We start from the raw sequence: 22,281 nt of genomic DNA, 5'->3' as shown, positions 1-22,281 counted from the left end.
AGTTCATTATAAGTTGACACGTCAAACCCTGAGCAAGGAGGCAAGAGGTTAATAGGTTCGTAATATTAGTTTTTCCCCAAAGAATATCTTTCCCTGAACGCAAATGACCTTTTATCGTGTTATAGGAGGAATGAAGGAATGTGAAAAAGGTGGGCAATTTAAATTTCTAAAAAACAAGCAAACAAAAACAAAACCACTACACGCAAAATTTTAAAAATGGTTCTTCTTCCTGCCGTGAACAAAAAGCTTTAAGTCCGTCAAAAGTGACATTTCTGATTTTCGGAACACCTGTCACAGGATTTCTGTCTTTTACTGCCCTTTTTTGTGACACATACGTATTTACGCTGTTTCTCAACGATGCCTTTCTTCCTTTTCGTCCAGTCTAGTTCCCTAAAAAAAATGACAAATTAAGTATAAAAAATAGATCTTTTGATGACTGAATTAAGAGTGGGGAAGAACGGCTAACTTGTTAATATGGCTACAACCAATAAATATGCAAATACGGCTCGCAGTCCCTGATATATCATACAGCCCGACCCTGAAACCACGCACACCCTTTCACCTTTTCTTACCAGTAAAGTAAATTTTTTCAACAATATCGGTGTGAGCATTAGCTTTGATGGAAAAATAGTATTGCGCATAAAGATGAAGATACGAAAATTAACATTCGTCTTTTTAATGGTAACAGTTCACGATATTATGAGTAGACAGCGCTGGGTGGATAGGTTTCCAGGTGCAATGGGCGATAGTCTTGGAGAAGAAACGTCTTATAGTCTTGGCGGAGAGAACAGTGGAAGCCGAATTGAATCAGTAGTAGAGGCACTTCGCAAAGTTGCAGATGTTGAACGACAGCTACATGAAAACAAAGGCTGTAACAAGGTTGATCTGTTGAATATAACATTCGACGAACGGCGATGGAAAAAAGAGGCGCTTTTGACCGTGCAAGTGGCTAACTTGCTGACTTCGTTATGGCGCGCTGCCGAAGATAATGGTTATCCTGTAGCCGCAAACGATGCTCTGCTTTACCATTATGTCCGCTCAATCGTGTTATTTTCGCCTTCTGTGTTTGGATCAGTGATCTGCTTTGACAACAATTTGTACAAAAACTACACACGATTTTGCCCGTACGCCTTTCGAGATTCGGACCTAAACGGGAGTGTTCATGTGTTTGATATAGCCAATGGGGATTATGACTATACCACTGATCCAAACGCAATCTGGTGGCACAAACCCAAAAACAAGGCTCTCACCTTCAAACCCGCAAAATCCTCCAGCATGTACGAGGAGCGTTTCAACGCAACCGCGAAAAAGGCGAAAAATTCAGTGACTGCATTTTTTTTTTCAGTAAAGAGACGTGATTTTAGGAACATTTTGGCACAAATTTCTCATAGCACAGAGGGTAGAGTTCTAAAAAAGACCCCTCCTGTACTATACTCTGAAGTCTCCCTACATTCTTTAGCTTACTGTATTTTATGCCTAAATGATCACATAAAATTTACACCCAGTAAGTGACCACATTGCATCTCTTGATTCGATTACTACCATTTACGTTACGTAGCCACGATAGCACGAAAACAAGGAATATGCTAGGAAAACCTCAGAATTCTTGAAAGAAAACCGTTTAAATAAAACTACCTAAATGAACGAATGAGACTGATTAGCATTTTCTTTAAGAATTTCATTTGTAACACCCAGTGATATGCTCAACTGCGCCACCTGCATCATCATCATATAATAATAACAGTTTCTTTGATGGCGCTTATTCCATAAGAGTCCACAAGCTCTTTACATTAATAAAAAAAATTGCAAATATCCTTAAAAAATAAAATTTAACTTAAATAAAATCACAAAATCGTGGGACCAATCTCTAACATAGACACGTTCATAAAAAGGTTTGTTTTCATCAGGATATTTCATCTGCATCATTTTTTTTTTTCAAAAAGGAAAAAAAACCTAATATGGGGTTTACAGCAGTAAATTTCCAATAGGCTTTTTAGAGTTTGTAAAACCCATATAATTTTTTTTGTTATCAAAATATTGGAGCGGTTTTTAATTAAAAGCTTGATAAGATCCAGTAGTATAGTAAATGATGCCTTCCGGATCACTTTAAAATTTTTTTGGATCAACTCACAAAGTCGCTCCTCTTGTTCTCTCATTCGCTCGTTTCACTCACTCATTCGTTCTCAAGTAGTCGCTCTTTTGTTCGAAGAACCAAAAAAATTTTAAAGTGATCCGGAAGTCATCATTTACTATACTACACTGTAGTAAATTATTTTTTTAAACATTTACTATACTACACTGTAGTAAATTATTTTTTTAAACATTTACTATACTACACTGTAGTAAATTATTTTTTTAAACATTTACTATACTACACTGTAGTAAATTATTTTTTTAAACATTTACTATACTACACTGTAGTAAATTATTTTTTTAAACATTTACTATACTACACTGTAGTAAATTATTTTTTTAAACATTTACTATACAGTGTGATCCAGAAAAAATAAATTTGATTTAATACTTAAAAATAAAATAATAATTATATAAGATATGTCTCATCAATCATCTACAAATAAACAACTTATGAATTTGTCTTTGGAAGAATTAAAAAAAATTTTATCAAAAGACAAACAAGAGGTTAAGAAAGATTATAAGGAATTGGAAGAAAAGATGAAAGTGATTGAAAAAATAAAAAGAGTGAGAGATATTGGAAATAAAATTAAACAAGGAAAAATTAAACCAAAAGTTAAACCAAAAAAGACTAAAACTAAAACTAAAACTAAAACTAAAGAGGTTAAACCAAAAAAGATAAAATCATTTGAGGATTATTTTGAGGAATGTATAAGAAATAAAAAAATTCCAAAAGATACTCCGGTTTATTTACGAAAAGCTCTTGAGAGAGCTATAAAAGAGTATGAAGAAGGAATCGAAGTTGAGAAATCAGCTTTAGACGAATTTGCTAAAAAATATATTATAAAAGGTAAACCGGGTTATTTACCTTATCAGTTTTTTGATTATTATCATTATACTATTAAAAAATTTATTAGAAATCATCGTAATACTAAATTAAGGTTTGTTTTAGTTTGTATTATGGAAAAGAAAGAAAAATTATCGAAAGATAGTCATAAATATATGTATATTCAAGATAAATCATATTTTAATTCTAGTACTTTTAATAATTTTAAATCAACTGATGAAGAAGATGTAATAAGTAAAAGTTATAAACAGATTAGTGAAAAAATAGCTATTTATCAACAAAATGGTAGTGGGTGGTATTTTAAAGAAATTGTGCAATTAGATATTCATACAACCGAATTAAAACCAATGAAAGGTTCTTCTTATATTCCTCTTCCAGATTGGATTAAGAGAAAAAAAGCAATTGTTAGTATTAAAAATAAAGATAATAAATGTTTTATTTGGTCAGTACTTCGTTATCTTCATCCAAGAGAAAATAATAATGTACGAATTACAGATTTGAAAAAGTATGAAAATGATTTTAACACTAAAGGAATTACATTTCCAATAAAAGTAAAAGATATTAACAAATTTGAAAAACTTAATCCAGATCTTCCAGGAATAAATGTTTTTTCAAATGATGGAGAAACTATTTATCCTTTGAAAATGACTGAAAAAGATTGTAAAAATACTATTGATTTATTTTTGTATGAAGAAGATGGTAAATTTCATTATTCACTAATTAAAAACTTTTCCCGCCTTGTACGTAGTCAAATTACTAAAAGAACAAATGAACCAATTAATATTTGTAAGAGATGTCTTTGTCATTTTACAAAACCGGAATTATTAAATAATCATATTAAATATTGTTCTAGTAATAAATCAGCATTTGTAAAAATGCCAGAAAAAAACAAAAATTTACATTTTACTAGCTATGATAAACAACTTCCTATTCCTTTTGTTGTATATGCAGATTTCGAATGTTTTACTATGCCAATGAATAGCTGTTCCCCCAATCCTAAAGATTCTTACAATTATAACTATCAAAAACATGAACCATCAGGATTTTGTTTTTATGCAAAGGGTATTGTTAATAAAAGAATTAAACCTATTATTTATACAAAAAAAACAGATGATGAAGATATTGCTAAAATATTTGTAGAAAAACTTACAAAAATGACTAAAGGTATATATGAAGATTTTTATTGTAAACCAAAACCTTTAGTAATGAGTGAAAAATCAAATAAAGATTTTTATAACACTGTTAATTGCCATATTTGTGGTGGTGAATTAGGTAAAGATAGAGTTAGAGATCATTGTCATTTTACAGGTGAGTACCGTGGAGCAGCACATAACAAATGTAATCTTATGTGTAAAAAACCGAGAATATTACCAGTTATATTTCACAATCTTCAGGGTTATGATGCTCATCTATTTATTAAACAACTTGCTAAAATAGATGGTGATCTTAGTTGTATTCCATCTACTGAAGAAAAATATATTTCATTTTCTAAAACTATTAAAGTTGGAGAATATCATCATATTAGTGGTGATATTATTCCAATAAATTTTGAAATTAGATTTTTAGACTCGTTTAAATTTATGCAAACATCACTAGCCAATCTTGTTTCAAATTTAACCCAAGATGATTTTTATATAACAAAACATACTTTTAAGCATAATACTTCATTACTAACTCGTAAAGGAGTTTTTCCTTATGACTATGTAACTTCGATTGAAAAATTATCTGAAAAACAATTACCACCAAAACAGGGTTTTTATTCAAAACTAAATGATGAAGATATAAGTGATGAAGATTACCAACATGCTATTAAAGTTTGGAATACATTTGGTTGTAAAACAATAAGAGACTATCACGATCTTTACCTAAAATCTGATGTTATGCTTTTGGCAGATGTGTTTGAAAATTTTAGAAAAACTTGTCTTAAACATTACAAATTAGATCCAGCTCATTACTACACATCTCCTGGACTAGCTTGGGATGCGTGTCTGAAAACAACAGGACAACGTTTAGAGTTATTACATGACTATGATATGTTAATGTTAATTGAAAAAGGAATTCGTGGTGGAATAACACATATATCAAAAAGATATGCGGAAGCAAATAATAAATATATGAAAAATTATAATCCTGAAAAGAAGTCAAAATTTATTCAATATTTAGACGCAAACAATCTTTACGGTTGGGCGATGTCTCAAAATTTACCAACACATGGTTTTAAAATGATTACAGATATTACAGTGGAAAAGGTGATGAAAATTTTAGAAAAAACAAATAATAGTATGGCAAATACTGGTAAAGAGGGATATATTTTTGAAGTTGATTTGGAGTATCCTCCAAACTTATGGAATCTTCATAATGACTATCCTCTTGCACCCGAATTAGTAAAGGTTAATGGAGTTGAAAAACTAATATGTCATTTTAAACCAAGAAAAAATTATGTTATTCATTACAGAGCTCTTAGACAATGTCTTGAGTTGGGTATGAAGATTACAGCTGTACACAGAGGAATATCATTTTACCAATCTCCTTGGATGGAACCATATATTAAAAAAAATACGGAACTTCGAAAATGTGCTGCAAACAATTTTGAGAAAGACTTTTTTAAACTAATGAACAATTCGGTTTTTGGTAAAACAATAGAAAATATTAGAAAGCGACAAAATATATTACTTGTTGATAATCGTAAAAAAGCCCTAAAACTATCAAGTCAACCAAACTTTGATAGATGTACAATATTTGATCGAAATCTTATTGCTATTCATATGAAAAAGACAGAAGTTTATTTTAATAAACCGGTATATGTTGGTCAAGCAATTTTAGACTTATCAAAAACTCTAATGTTTGATTTTCATTATAATTATATTAAAGATAAATATGGAAAAAAAGCTCAGTTATTGTTTACAGATACTGACAGTTTAATGTACCAGATTAAAACAAAAGATTTTTATAAAGATATACATAATGATGTAAAAAATAAATTTGATACTAGTGATTATCCAGCAGAACATCCTTCTGGTATATTAACAGGAGTTAATAAAAAAGTAATTGGGATGTTTAAGGATGAATCATCAGGAAAACAAATAACTCATTTTGTTGGTTTACGTCCTAAACTATACAGCTATAAACTTGAGAATGAAAAAGAGTTAAAAAAGTGTAAAGGAATAAAAAAAAATGTTGTAAAAAAGTCGTTAATATTTGATGATTATGTTCGATGTTTGTTTTCTGGTGAAAAAGAAATGAGAAAAATGAAAATAATAAGAAGTGAAAAACATGATATATATTCTAAAGAGGTTAACAAAGTAGCACTAAGTAATCAAGATGATAAAAGAATTGTGTTAAACGACAAAATACATACTTTAGCTATTAGAGAAAAATTTGAGGTTTAAGATTTAATAAGTAAAAATAATAAATGTTATATACAGAAGAAGAAATAAAAAAATATCTTAATATTTTACATAATTATAAAGAAAAAAGTGAGAGTATTAAAAAGTCAACAGTAGCTTCATGTTTAGGCTGTAAAAATACGGAATCTTTTTTCATTGATTTTGGTCAAAAAATATGTTGTGAATGTGGAACATTAAACGGACATGTATTAGGATTTTATGATGTGAAAGATTACGATAGGGTACATTATAGAAAAAAAAGTATTTATCACAGAAAGTATTACTATGATAAAAAGGTTAATCAGATTTCTAAACTAATAGATCTTTCTGATGAACAAAAATGTGAACTTTACAACAGGTTATTAAAAATAGATAATTACATTATGGAAAATATTAACAAACAATATTTTAGAAAGAGAATGATAAATATTACTTATGTAATAAAAAAAATTTTGGATGAAATGGGGTGTGAAAAGTATAAGAGTTTAGAGCTTAAAATAAGTCCTAAAACTTTAGAAACTTATGATAGTTGGTGGGAAACTTATAAAAAACTGATAAAATAATTTTATATTATGTGATTAATATAAAATTTAATCTTCTAAATATAAATAATCGTAATGATATACCTCAAACATATGCATAAATGCTTTTTTCATATAAAAAAGATCTTCATCGATTTCATGTTCTATATCTTTATCTATTTTTAAACTAATATCCATTTGGTCTAAAAAATTAAATATTATTTCAAAATCAAGAGTTTCATCTTGAATTTTAGTTTCTATTTTTGATAACAAATCTTCAGTTTCCATTTTAACTAAATCTTCATATCTCATATTATCAAAATATAAATTTTGAAAGGTTTTTTCTTTTTTTTCATGAAACGATAAAAATTCTTTAGTAAGATTTTCATCATAGTATTTTCTTTTTAATTTTACTTCATCAAACTCTTTTAATAAGTATTCGCTATGTACATGACCATAAAATTCTTTCATTAATTTTTTACCAAGTTTTTCAAGATCTTTTTTTTGAATAATGCAAGCAGCCATTTTTATTAATGATTATATTATTCCTTTATGAAAAATCCAGTATATTATTCCAGTTAGATAACCAAGTACTTCACTTTTAAATGGTGAATCAAATACGTATACACATCCTCTACCTCGATTGTAAAGTTTATAGAAAGATTTAAAAGCTCTATGGAATATTAAATGATTACGTAATATTTTACTTTCAGTATTAATAGGTAAACCTTCTAACTTATAGATAATTTTTTCTAATGAAATATTTTTTTTAAAAGTAGTCTCATATAAAAATCTATATATTAAAGCTGATTTTATCTCATCTTCTGAATAAATAGTATTTTTGAAAGGAGGGGGGTAGTAAAAGTTAACGTAATTAACAATAGTTTTTATCATTTTTATTAATCACATATATTAAATTTATTATTATATTTAATCTCAAATCTATCTGGTTCAGGAGATTGATCAATTATCATATCATCTATTAGTTTCATTCTATCTACGAATTTTTGTTTATCCCAATCATCTCCTCTAAGTACAGCTCGAAGTTCAACAAGAACTTTTTCATAAGTAGTGTATGCAATTTTTGTCATTTCAATTTTCCTCTTATAATTTTGTTTTTTTCCAACTCCAGTCATAATAACACCAGCACCATTTACAACTCCAAGAATAACAGGATTAAGTGTAATTCCCCCAGTAATAGTTCCTATTGCTACCAAACATATTCCAGAGATTGTAAAACAATTATCAAGAAATTTATAACTTTTATAAGATCTCTTAAAACACCAATATTTTTTATGGTAGTAACTGTAAAAATCTTTTAGTGTTTTAATATCTGATTTTGATAGAGATGGGTCTATGTGATTAAAATCAAAAATATCTTTCATTTTTATTATTTTATGTATATAATCTTAGTTTAGTCTATAATACATAATTTCCGTTTATCTTTTCTTGTAGTAATATATGATGATGTACTGGGGAGTCAATGTCGTAAAAGTTTGGAGAGTACATAAATTTTTCTATCACTGAATCTTTACACGAAAATTCAAATTCAAGGTTAGCTGAAGTTCTTACAATATTAGCGTCTAAGTTTGCGGAATAGTTACTTATATTAACTTTTGTAATATTATCACTAATACTTTCTGTTAACCATAAAACTATTTTTTTTCCACTAAAACTAGATGGTATTGCTAAATTTTTGCTTACATTACCAATATTTATGTTTAGTGCACGAGTTACATATAAATAGTATAAAAATAAAAGTTGTTGTTTTGAATTTGCATTAGTCACATCATATTTTTTTATATGAAAATTATTTCTTCTAAAATGAGAAAAAACAATACATAAAGTGTAACTTGTATTTTTAATTGGTGGTTTAAAAGATATCTTATAATCATTTATTCTTAATCCAGTTTCTTTTATGTTATCCATTGTTTTACTTGGAAATGTAATATTTTGTGCAGATTTTCCTGTAATAGAGGACAAAGCATTAAACACAACACCAAATGAATTTTTATTTATAACATAATTGTTTGAATCGCTAAAGTCAAAAAAATGTTCAAAATATTTTCTATAAACATAATTTTTTATAAAAGGTAAATTTTTATTTACAATTCCAACTGTTGCTGTATTAAACTCATTTACCATTCCAACTGTTGCTGCACTATTATTATTATTTTTATCAAGATCAATGTTTAATATTTTTTTATTATTTGCATTTATGTCAACATTGTATGTAACTTCTGTTGGTTTGATATCAAATGCTGTGTGATAGTCATAAACTTTATCTGGGTCGATATTGCTTACCTTACCCACAATACCATAAGTAACAAAATAAACTCCTGAAAACTGTCTTGGATAAACAGACAAGTCACTTCCTTCTTGTGGTATATTAACAAGAAAATGAAGAAAGAACCTATTACCAGTTGACAACTTTTTAAAATTAACTATTATTCTATGGTAATACATATATTGTGATTGATTTGTTGCATCTATATAACTATGACTAAGTTTTTTTACACTTACATTTTCAATTGATAATCCTGATGAAGTTCCTTTGTCTACACTTATTTGAGACTTATGCCAAAGTTGATAGTCAGTGTTTAGTATTTCCAAACATAGTGTGTAATCAACATTAGCGGTTAATCTGTAAAAGTTAACTGACATTTTGTACTTATAGCCACCTTGAGAATTTTTGTTTATTTTTACATAAATTACTTTGTGGTTATAGTTATGAAAATTACCTTTTGAAGGAGGTAAGTCTGCTATTTTTGATATAACAAAACTAGTTCCAGTATCTATTTCATCAGTCCATTGTGCTGCATTAGACATAAGAAAAGTAAACTGATCGTTGTAATGACTTGGTTGAACTGCAGTGTGATGAGTTAGTTTATCAACATAATCTTTATTTACAGCATCATTGTCTTGGGTTGGTTTACTTAAACTAATAATTTTTTTATTGTTCATATTTAAGTTTCCACTCATATAATCTGTTCCATCTTTTTTTAAGTAACCTGTTGTAAATCCTTTATCATCCACATACTTTTTGGTTGCAGCATCTGTATCATTAAAAGGTGGTCTTAGACCAATTATAGGTTTATTATTCATGTTAAGTGAGTTTAACATTTTATTTGTTCCACCAACATGTAGATACTTTATATCTGTATAGGCTAATGGTGTTGGTTGTCTGGGACCCATTGGAGTTGGTAGGTTTAAAATTCTATGATTATCCATGTTAAGATTACCTTTCATTGGATAAGAACCATCTCTGTCAAGAAATGTATTGTCTACATATTCTTTTGTAGGAGGTTCTTTTGCATCCAGTGGTGTGCTTAGATTTTTAATTCGGTATGTATTTCTCATATCAATGTTTGAATCAATTGCTAGATTTGTTGATGAGGAAGGTTTATCATCCACATACTTTTTGTTTGCTGCGTCATTATTAGCTGTTGGTTTACCAACATTAGTTATTTTATTATTATTCATACTTAAATTACCAATCATTGTTCGTGAACCATCTCTATTAAGAAAATTACTATCTGCATATTGTTTTGTTGCTGGCTCATCTGCATCATTTGGATGTTTAAGGTTTAGAATACGAAATCTATCTTTCATATCAATGTTTGAATCAACTGTTAATCGTGTTGTTGTGGGTGCCCCGCTAGAATTATCATCAACATACTTCTTTGTAGCAGCATCAGTATTAGCAGTTGGTGTACCAACATTTCTTATTTTTTTATTTATCATATCATAATCACCATCAGAAGTAAGATTAAATCCAACTCCTGGTGCTCCTTGAATTCCTTTAGCAAATGAGTTATCTTTTTGTTCATTAAATATTCCCATTTTATTTATTAGTTTAGACTACTAGTAAAGTTTTTAGCAATACGTTTTTTAGGCTTATCAATGTACAAAAATGTAAATGGTTTTTTTGTTGCTGTTCTATATGTTTCTTTATCAACTCCTAATTCTGATGATATACGATTTGCTTCTCTCGATGATGGAAATTCGTACAGACAGTAGTGAGAACAATTCAATCGTATATCCTTTGGAGTTTTGTAAAATGATTGACTTAGGTAGATTACAGAACAATTTTTATGACGACCTTGGATGAAATAATCAATAAGTTCTCTTTGATTTTTATCACAAACGTAATCATCAAATATCACAAGTTTTTGATTGTCTTCATACTCCATTTCTGTCACTGGAATTATTTCATCATTACTTACATTTAGTATTTCATATCCCATTTTATGACTTAAATCTCTCATTTTTTGAATTAACTTTTGATACTTATCCTGTTCTAGATTACGTGCGTAAAGATAAATCTCATCATAATACAAAAGCGGTCTAATTAACATATGATAAAGCAAATTAGTTTTACCACTTCCACTGTTTCCACAGATTAACATTCTAAAAGTATCTGATGGCATATAAGGAAATAACTGTTTATATTTTTTTTCTGGGTTATCTAAACTATCATAGTTTGGTATTTCCATTTTTTATTTAATTAATATATAAATTTGATATGTAGTTTAATTATTAAATAAATGGATATTGAAGAATACAAAAAATTTGCAAAAAATAAAATTGAAGCTGATGCTTTAATTCAGCAAGTAAGAGATGTTATAAAAATAACAAAATGGAAAAAACAAGATATGAGAGAAGGTTTTATTGATTTATTTCAACCACTTATTGAAATTCAAGATGCTATTAAAAAAATTTTGACTATAAATGAGGGAAAATATAATTTTTACGTAAAAAAAGATGAAGATGATAAAGAAGAAGATGAAGATGATAAAGAAGAAGATGAAGATGATAAAGAAGAAGATGAAGATGATAAAGAAGAAGATGAAGATGATAAAGAAGAAGATGAAGATGATAAAGAAGAAGATGAAGATGATAAAGAAGAAGATTATAGAGATATAAACTCTAAAAAATATAAAGAATTTATTAAAAAATACATTGATAGAAATTTATTAGACGATAATGCAAGAATTGCTCTCACTCATAATAAAATTTATAAACTACCTTCTGAATATTTAGAAGATGATTATATTAATATTGAAACTTTATTTTTAGAAGTTTATGATAGAATAGAATATTATACTACAAAAATAAAAAATTATGTTAATTTTTTTGGGCAAAACGGTTATTATTTAGCAAGACCAAAAGATAAGAGTATAAATAAAAAAATATTAAAGGATATATCAAATCATAACATATTAAGAATTTATTTATCAAATTTGAAAGATTTATTACAATATAAAAAAAAAACTGGATTTTTATCTAATGATTAAATATTTTTACATAAAATTTTTTATTTAATTAATATATAAAATGGATATTGAAGAATACAAAAAACTTGCAAGAAATAAAATTGAGGCTGATGCTTTGACTAAACAGGTAAGAAATGTTATAAAAGAAACAAAATGGCAAAAACAAGATATGAGAGAGGGATTTACAGAAACATTTAAACCACTTATTGAGACTCAAGAGAGTGTTAAAAAAAGTATTGATGAGCAGCAAAATAAAACTTTAGCTCAACTTCAAGCTAATCAACTTGCTCTTACACAAGGACTTAATCAAAACAGATTGGCTATAACTGAAGGATTTGATAAACTTGATGAAGTAAAAAAATGGGATTTGGCTCAATTACCTGGTTTTGAGGCGATTGAAGAGCCTAAAAACGAAGAGGCTAAAGAAGATTTACCCTCTTCATCAGATGAAAAACCAAAAATAGCAAAATTCTCACCTGAAGACTTAGACAGATATTTAATGAATAAAGAAGCAGAAGAAATACTCAGAGATAATGGATACACCAATCTCCCTTCTGATTATTTAAAATATGGGGATATTTCTAATATTTATAATGTACTTGAAAATGTTAACAAAAATTTACTAGATACTAGTAAATCAATAAAAAATACTGCAATTTTTGAACGTGATTCAAACGGATATTTATTAGCTAAACCACAAAATAAAAAGCCACATAAAAACACATTAGATTTAATTAATAAATACAACGTATTAAGCATATATGCAACAAATTTAAGTAATCTTAAGTATTACAAAGAAAAATCTGGCTCTGGAATGATTTACTTTAACAACCCACATCAACTTCTTGAAAGACTTGAATTACTAGGTGGATCAATTCTAGCTGGGAATAATGGTGTAATACCTGAGTTTTCTAAAATAGCACATCTTCTAAACCAAATGAAAGTAATTACAAAAAAACAACTAAATGATTTAATAAAAACTTATATAACAATTAGATAAATGGAAGAACGAGCTATTCATATTTCTTCAATAAATAGGGAAAAAAGAGGAACAAGCAAACCTGGTGATTTTACTATTAAGTTTAATCCATCTTTAAAACTTGACCCTGAAAAGAAACATCAACTTGCTCTTGATAGGTTGTCCATGACTTACTCTTGGTACAACATTAGAAGTGATTATAAAAATAATAAGATTAAATATACTCACGATGGATCCACTTGGCAAACAATTACTTTTACAGATGGAATGTATTCCTACTCAGATATTAATGATTACATTCATCAGTATATGGATCAAAAATCTCACTCATCAGGTTCAAGTGGAAATAAAACTTATTCAATTAATATAACATTTATACTATCTACTTACAGAGTTCTCATATCAATTGAAGGAGATTATCAACTTGATCTGAGAGGAACAGAATTTGGAGACCTGATTGGATTTGAAAAGAAACTTATTACAAAAACAGAGTATGGAACAAAACTACCAAATATAACAAATTCTATTGATGTACTAAATATAAACACATCAGCAATAACTAATAGTATTGTAAATGGTATAAATACAAATACCATTGCTGTAATACCAACTGATAATTTAACAAGATCTTTTCCATTTACTTTCGAACCTAAAAGACCATTGTATTGTGACGTTTCTGCGTTTAAAATTGATGAAATGAGAATATTTGTTACAGACTCAGTTGGAAGACCAGTAAATTTTAATGGTATAGATTGGTATATGACTTTACTTCTTCACTCGATGTAATACTTCATATTTATATAACTATTAAAATAAAATGATGCGACAATCAGAGTTTAAAATGAAACTTGACCCTGAATTGGGTAGATATACAAAACAACATATTTATGGAGAAGGAATAATGGATAGGTTTAAATCTTTTGGAAAAAAAACATTTGCAAAGTCAATGAAAAAAACTGCTAAAAAGAGTGCTCAAAAAAGTGGTGATAAATTACTAAAAATGACTGCAACAAAAACTGGTGAACATACTGGTAAAAAGGCTGGTGATAAGATAGTGCAAATGTTATCCAAAGAAAAGGTAAAATCTGTTAAAAAAACCCCTTCAAAAAAAGTTACTTTTAATAAAAATGTTAAAAGTTTACCAACAAGAAAAATGACTCAACAAGAAATAAATCAAAGAGTGAATTCCATTCTTAGTGGAGGTACATTAAAATAAGAAAAAAATTATATAATTATTAAAATAAAATGAAGTCTTTTAGAAATCCAAATTATCTAGAGAGATATGAAGATGTTGTTTTTGATCTGGAACAAGCTATTAATACAGCTCCAGCAAACAACACTGATCAAGATAGAAATAACCTTAAATTTATCACTGACAATTCAGGTGAAGTAACACCATTTGATTGGTATAATGCTAGAATAGCAATAGATTTTAAAGTTCAAAAACATGATGGAACTAATTTTGTTATTGGAGCTAATATAGATGATGACAGTCTTACAGCTGCTAGAAACGCCCAGTATACAGCATATAGAGATGATCAAATGGGGATTGTAAATGGAGCAAATAGTTTTATTTCAAGATTATCAGTATTAGCAAATGGAAAAGAACTATACCAGTGTAATTATGCTAATCATAGTGTAAATATAAAAAATTTACTTGAGTATAACAAAACTTACGCTGAATCAGTTGCAACAAATGAATTTTATTATCTTGATACATCAACAACTGCTAATAAAAATAGATTTATTAAAAGACAAGTTACTCATCGTCAAAATGCTGCTGGTGGTGCTGATGAAGCAGGTTTTATGTTAGATAACACCCCATCATCTTATAATAAAGGATTTGCAAAGCGTAAAGCTTTACTTGGAACATCATCCACAGTGCGCTGTGAAATTCCACTTAATAGGTATTCATTTTTTGAGGCACTTGAAGATAAACTTCTTCCTAACACTAAAATCGAAATAAATTTTGAAATAGAAAAAGATGATAATCTTATTTGGAGGGCTGGAGGAGATCGTTGTCGAGTAGTTATTACTCGTCTTCAACTTTTTGTACCTCGGATTGTATTCAATGCAGAAGGAAGTAAATTATTTATGGAAAACTATCTTAAACCATATAAATGGACCTATCTAAAAGAGGTTGTTGAGAGAAACATTGCTGGAAATCAAAGAACTGGTAATTTTAGAATTACAAATGGTATATCAAAACCACGACATGTATTTGTTTTTATAATTAACACACCAAATATAGATACACAAACAGCAAATCCATTTTTGTATAATACTTTCAGTGTTTCTACAGATCCAAGGACTCTTGACAGGTGTTATCTTGAGGTAGGAAATGGAAATGAATATCCTGATATTCACTACAAACCTTCAACAGATCCTTCAAGAGTTTTTAGAGATGTGATGAAGTATGTTTATGCTAACAATGATTTTCAAGGAGGTACACTTCTTAATAGAACTACTTTTGAAAGTATATGTCCATTTGTATATTTTGACTTAACCAAGCAAAAACTAGACATAAAAGATGGGGTAACAAAACTTGCATTTCATTATGAGTTATCTGGAACAACTGCAGCTAACTACAATGTTTACGCTCTAGTACTTCACGAAACTGAAGCTGAAATAACACAACAAAATGGAAAACTATTGCTTAGAGCATAAACTAAATTATATATCCACCAAGTAAAAAATCAAAATTGTATACGTTCTGTTCAACTTTCACAGAATTTTGTGCTTCACGATAAATTGTCTCAGAATTATATACGTGACGAATAAAATTTTGTGAAAATATCACACCATAATAACCTTTTAGAAGAAATTTGATTGGTTGAAAAAAATTGCCACCATAATCTCGTGATTAAAAAGAATAACATTCTAGAAGAAATTTAATATAAACATCAAATAAAAATGACAACTTATATTGAATACGGAGTAAAACTTACAGATGGACAAAAGTCAAAATTGGCTTCTGCAATATTAAATAAATCACCACTAACTCTTCGGTTAAAACATGGACATCTTCGAGGTTCTGATGAGTTAATGCTGACAAAAAGACAAATTTCTAAAATAAAAAAATCTATTGCAAATGGTACAGGATCGGATATAAAGATAAGTAAAACACAGATTAGACGTTCTGTAAAACATGGTGGAAACTTATTTACATCACTAGCATCTCTTGGAGCAAAAGTATTACCTTACGCTGTAAAAGGAGTATCAAAAGTTGTTCCTGCATTGGCTACTGGTGCTGCCACTGCACTTGGAGAAATTGGATTAAATAAAATTTTTGGAAAAGGAATAACAATCCCCCATAAATTTTTCCCAATGCTACCACCTATTGTAAGAGAATTTACACAATCACAAATAAACCAAATTAACAAAGCACATCAAACAGGTGGACGATTAATTATTAAACCAACTCGTAAACAAATAGAAGGAGGATTTCTTGGAACACTTGCTTCTATTGGTATACCAATGGCAATTAGTTTAGTATCTAAGATGTTTGGTTCTGGACTACAAGTAGATAGAAGTAATTCATCCAATACATCAAATGTTTACGTTCCACCTCCTCCATCTACTTATGGTGAAGGTTATCCTTATCACTCACCACCTTTTATTGGTAATTGGTCAAACCCAATAGGAATGGGAGTTAAAAAAAAAAAGCCCAAATCCAGGGGAAAAGGAATATTACTAGGAAAAAACAGCCCATTCAACTCAATTCCCATTCTAGGCACCATTTTGTAATTAAACCTCTATCCAACTTTGACCTTATGAAATGGATAAAAAGACTTGGTATTAAACATTTCAGAGGAATATATAATCGTGATGGACTACCAAAAAAGATAAGAAAAGAATGTGGAATAATTAATCTAGATGATATGGAAGGTCCTGGAACACACTGGGTTTGTTATAGAAATATAGAAAATGTAGTTGAGTATTTCGATCCATTTGGACTAATAATGCCAAATGAAGCATTAAGATATTTTAATACTTCTGGAAAACAAATAGTTTACTCAATGGATGAAATACAAAATCGTAATACTGTACTTTGCGGTTACTGGTGTTTATACTACTTATTTGAGAGACAGAGGGGTAATAGTATTCTAGATGTAATACATAACCCTCATTTTGATGATGACAATAGTGATTTTATAAAAGCATACTTTGGAGGATAAATATAAAATAATATAAAATAATATAATATTTAATAAATATTATATTTTTTTTAATATTCTTAATTTTTTTATTCACTATCAACTGGTTTATTCTTTAGTAGTTTAACCTTCTCAACTTTTGTGTTTAAATCTTTAACACTATCAACTATGTCAACAAAATTTGAGTAAATATCAATAAGTCTATAAAGTTTTTTCTTCTTATCACTATTTATACTCAACCATGAATATTCCTCATTTCTAATTTTTTTCCACATATCACATTCAGTAACCATTAGCACTCTTGAAAGATCATCATTTTTCTTTCTAAGACTCTCAATCTCATTATATATTTTTGATCGCACTTCTTTTTCAAAATCCTTGATTGTTTTAACATCAATATTTTTCTCAATTTCAGAAAAGAATTTGGCTTCCATTTATTATTAGTCTATATTATCTTTTCCTTATCAACTTTTTTATCTCGTTTAATCTCATTTCAATTTCATTTAATCCTACCTCAATTGTTTCATATTTTTCTTCTATGTTCAAATATTGAAAACCCACTAACTCATAAGCTTCGTCTAATGATTCTTCAATTTTCAATATCTTTTTTCTAAGATTTTCCATTTATTAATAGGTTATATAAACAGATAATTACCTTTTACAACTTTGTTGAGAGTATTTGCTTTTTCACTTATTTCCATAAGCAACTCAAATACTTTTATAAATCTAGTGTCATATTCCAATCTAGAAAAATCAGCATATTCATAACTTATATTAAGATTACTATATATCTTTTCAAGCTCACTTTTAAGAAAATTAGTTCTAGTAGACATTTTTTTATATAAACATTATATTAAATGAAAGAATCATATTGTATTAAAGATAAAAGAGTAACTCCTTGCACAGAGCCAAGTGGTTACCAAAAAGATAAAAGAGGTAGAACTCAATTCTTTTGTAGATGTGCAGTTTGTGGAATTAAAAAAGTTAGATACGTAAAAACTGGAACAGCTACTCAAACTGGAAGTGGAAAAAAGAGAAAAACAAAAAAGAGGTCAAAAAACTAATCAGCCCGTCTGAAGGGGCGGGCGTCTTTGATACTGTAGTTGGTACAGCAGTTGATGGTTTTGTACATTACGGTTTACCTTGGATGGGACACAAAGCAGTTGAAATGGGTAAATATGGAGCAAGTGAGTTAATGAGAAATAAAAACGCTCAAAAAAAAGCTGTAAACTATGGGATTAGTAAACTTACTCCGTTTATTCAAGATTCTGTTGGATCAGCAATGGATCAACTTTCAACAAAAGTTAGACCAAATAAAAAGTATAAAACTGATAGACTAGAATTAGACGGTAGATCTGGAAGAGGATTTGATGTTCATAACGCTATTCTAAAAGTGGCACCCAAAAAAGGTTTTGTTTTACCAGGTCATAATTTTACTGGTCCTGGTAATCCTCTTGATGACCAAGTAGATTATGATGATAAGGGAAATATATTAAAAATCTACCAACAACCAACAGGACCAACTGATGCAGTTAGTATGCAACATGATGTTGACTACACAGTTTGTGGAAATAAACCAAAAAGTGAACAAGTAAAATGTAAAAATGAGGCTGATAGAAAAATGATAAAAGCACTAGACGCAATTCCTTGGAAAAAAAGACAATGGGGACATGCTATGGCTAGAACTATGATAAATACAAAAGAAAAACTTGGAATGGGTTTAAACGCCAGTCGGCGTTGAGTAGTGATTGGTCTCAACAATTAGCCGACGAACTTCACAAACCAATCATACGAAAATTTCAAAAAAGAAGAGTAATATCAAATGGAATTGATGATATCTGGGCTGCTGATTTGGTAGAAATGCAAAAGCTTAGTAAGTGGAATAATGGAATTAGATATTTACTTATGGTAATAGATGTATTTAGTAAGTATGGCTGGATAAGAGGATTACCAAATAAAAAAGCTGAAACTGTGTATGAAGCTTTTAGAGATATAATATTAAAAAGTAAACGAAAACCAAAAATGCTCTGGACAGATAAAGGTACTGAGTTTACAGGTAAATATTTTAGAAATTATCTTGGTATTAAAAAAATAATTCCATATTATACTGAAAACAAAGAAAAATCTAGTGTAGTTGAACGATGGAATAGAACAATAAAAGAAAAAATTTGGAAAATGTTTACTGTAAATAACAACACTGTTTACTGGGATAAACTTCATAAAATACTTGATAATTATAACAACACTTATCATAATAGTATAAAAATGACCCCTGTTGAAGCAAGCAAAACTAAAAATAGGGATAAAGTTTGGTATAATTTATACAATGATTTAATTTACTTACAACCTGGTAAACCAAAGTTTGCAATTGGTGATAATGTTAGAGTTTCAAAAAATAAAAGACCAGTATTTGATAAAGGTTACACACCAAACTGGACAGAAGAAATATTCATTATTGATGATATTCTTCCCACAAAACCTGTTACGTATAGTATTGTAGATTTGATGAAAAAAAAGATCAAGGGTTCTTTTTATGAAAAAGAATTACAAAAAGCGAAACAACAAACTTATAGAATAGAAAAAATTATTAAAAAAGATAATAAAAATAAATTAGCATTAGTAAAATGGAGTGGATATCCTGATAAATTTAACTCATGGGTAAGTTTAGATGATTTAGTTGATTTTTAATACAAAATAATGTATTAAAAATAAATACTATTATTACTCTTCATCACTAACTTTTTCAAGTAATGCTTCAAGACCATCTTTTGTATAATCACCCTCACTCTCTTCTTCTTCCTCTTCCTCTTCAAACGCCAATAAAGACTCTCTAGGTTTGAGTGGTTTAACATAGCACTCATGTACTTTTATTTGTAAAGATGTTACAGTTTTACTTATGAATATTCCTTCAATTATAAGAGCCAATTTAACATTACAGTATTGATTAAGATATTTAAAAGGATTTAGATCACGGCCTCCCTTTCCCTTAAACAAAGATAGAATTTTTTTTGTTTTTTCTGAATAAATAAGTTTTGCGTATAAAACTGGTGCTGATGATTCATCAACTTTTGTTTTCTTTTTTCCTTTATTGTCTGTGTATTCTATTTGTTTATAGTAAAGTGGTGAAGATAAACTTGATGCCATATCAGGTCCATATTCATTTTCTAAATATTGTTGTGATGCAGTTGTTATATTATTAATAACATCAAAAAATTCTTTTTCTTTAGTACTTGGTTCACTATCGCGAGACCAAAGACATACTGGTATTGAGTAACCTACTAACTTTTTGGTATCTTGGTTTTTCTTTTCATTTACTCCAAAAGAAAAAAGAACTGGAGTTTCTATTACAAGTGGACCTTTTTTCTTATTTGGATACTTAATCTCAATTGGAATACGTTTATATTTGATTTTGCTATCTTTTACTTTATACTCTTTGCTCTCATTAAAAACAATATTGTCTTGGGTAATATTTTCGTAACTTGTCAACTGCATTTTATTAATAATTAGTTAATCCTTAAACCACTTTTAAATATTCAAACGTGTATTTTTGACCGTCTTTTTTTGAAGTAGCTGATTTACAATATATATACTTCTCCTCACAAATCATTTTAACATGACCTGCATTAATTCCTAATAACTTGTTAACTGAGTATAAACTATTGTAAATAACTTCTTCATTTGTTAACATATTAATTGCCTTAACTCTTTTTCTATTTTTATGATTATCCTTAAGAAAACTATAATCTCTATTAATTGATGATTTTTTATTATTTTCACTTGTTGTTACTACTTCCAAATTTTTCAACCTATTATCTGTTCTAATAAAATTGATATGATTAATATGTTTATCACTTTTTATTACCCCATAAAAACACTCATAAACAAATCGATGTATAAGATAATTTTTTACTTTATTTTTTGCCACAGATATACAAAATTTCAAATAACCATTATTATTAAGATTTCCTAACATAGGTTTTCTTATTCTAACATTCATAATTTCACCATATTTATTTGCTGCATATTTTTCATAAATGGGATGAGTATAAAACTTTTTATCATTTTCCAATATGAGAACCATTTTTTATATTTAATATTATTTCTTTAAAGCATATTTCAAATTTATTTTCTAGGCCAAAGTAAATTAATTGACCAGAAGTTACTCGATTCTGGATTAGTATATGTTAATTCACCCTTTTTATTTTTGATTTTCATAGCACGAGACAGATATTTATCTCTTCTCTCTTTATCTTTATGAATAGTATAATCTTCATATTTAGAAGACCCAAAGTGAACTTTCTTTCCGCCTGGAAGTTTAACCATGTATTTGTTATTTTTACGTTTTGAATAATCAAGTGATTCAGCACCGAGTTTTTTAGCACTTTTGGTTAATTTTTTAAACTCTTCTCCTGTAAGAATGTATAAAGGTTCCTTATCATCTATAATATCCAAATCTTCTTTAGTAGGAGTAGTTTCTCTTGATATTGGTTCCATTTTTATTAGTTGGTTATATTAATTAATATTTTAAATAAAGTGATTGAATTTTAGATAAATGTTAAATTTTTCCCTATTTTCAACTAAATTTTTTATAAATAATTCATCATTATTAAAATCATCATCTTGTATCATATCAATAAATTTAATAATGTCAGCTTTTATACAATCATTAACATATAACAAAAAATTATAAAAACAATCTATAGATAAATCTTTATTAGTAAATTCAAAAGTATCTTTACTATATATTATACTTTTTATTTGATAAAAAATATTATAAATTCTATAAAACTTTTTTATATGTTTAATTTTATAATCATCCCCATTTTTTTCTAATTTTTTAAGATAACCAAAAATTTTTTTTCTATTTATTTTTCGTTTAAATCCTTCTTCAAGGTAAAGTTGATTTCTACAATTTTCCTTAACATTAACATTAAATATAAAATCCATTTTTTATTATATTATATTTAATCATTAAACAACAA

Source organism: Porites lutea, chromosome 2 (genome assembly GCF_958299795.1).
Source record: "Porites lutea chromosome 2, jaPorLute2.1, whole genome shotgun sequence".
Lineage (NCBI taxonomy): Eukaryota > Metazoa > Cnidaria > Anthozoa > Scleractinia > Poritidae > Porites > Porites lutea.
The sequence above is the reverse complement of the archived record's forward strand: the minus strand, read 5'-3'. Positions refer to the sequence as shown.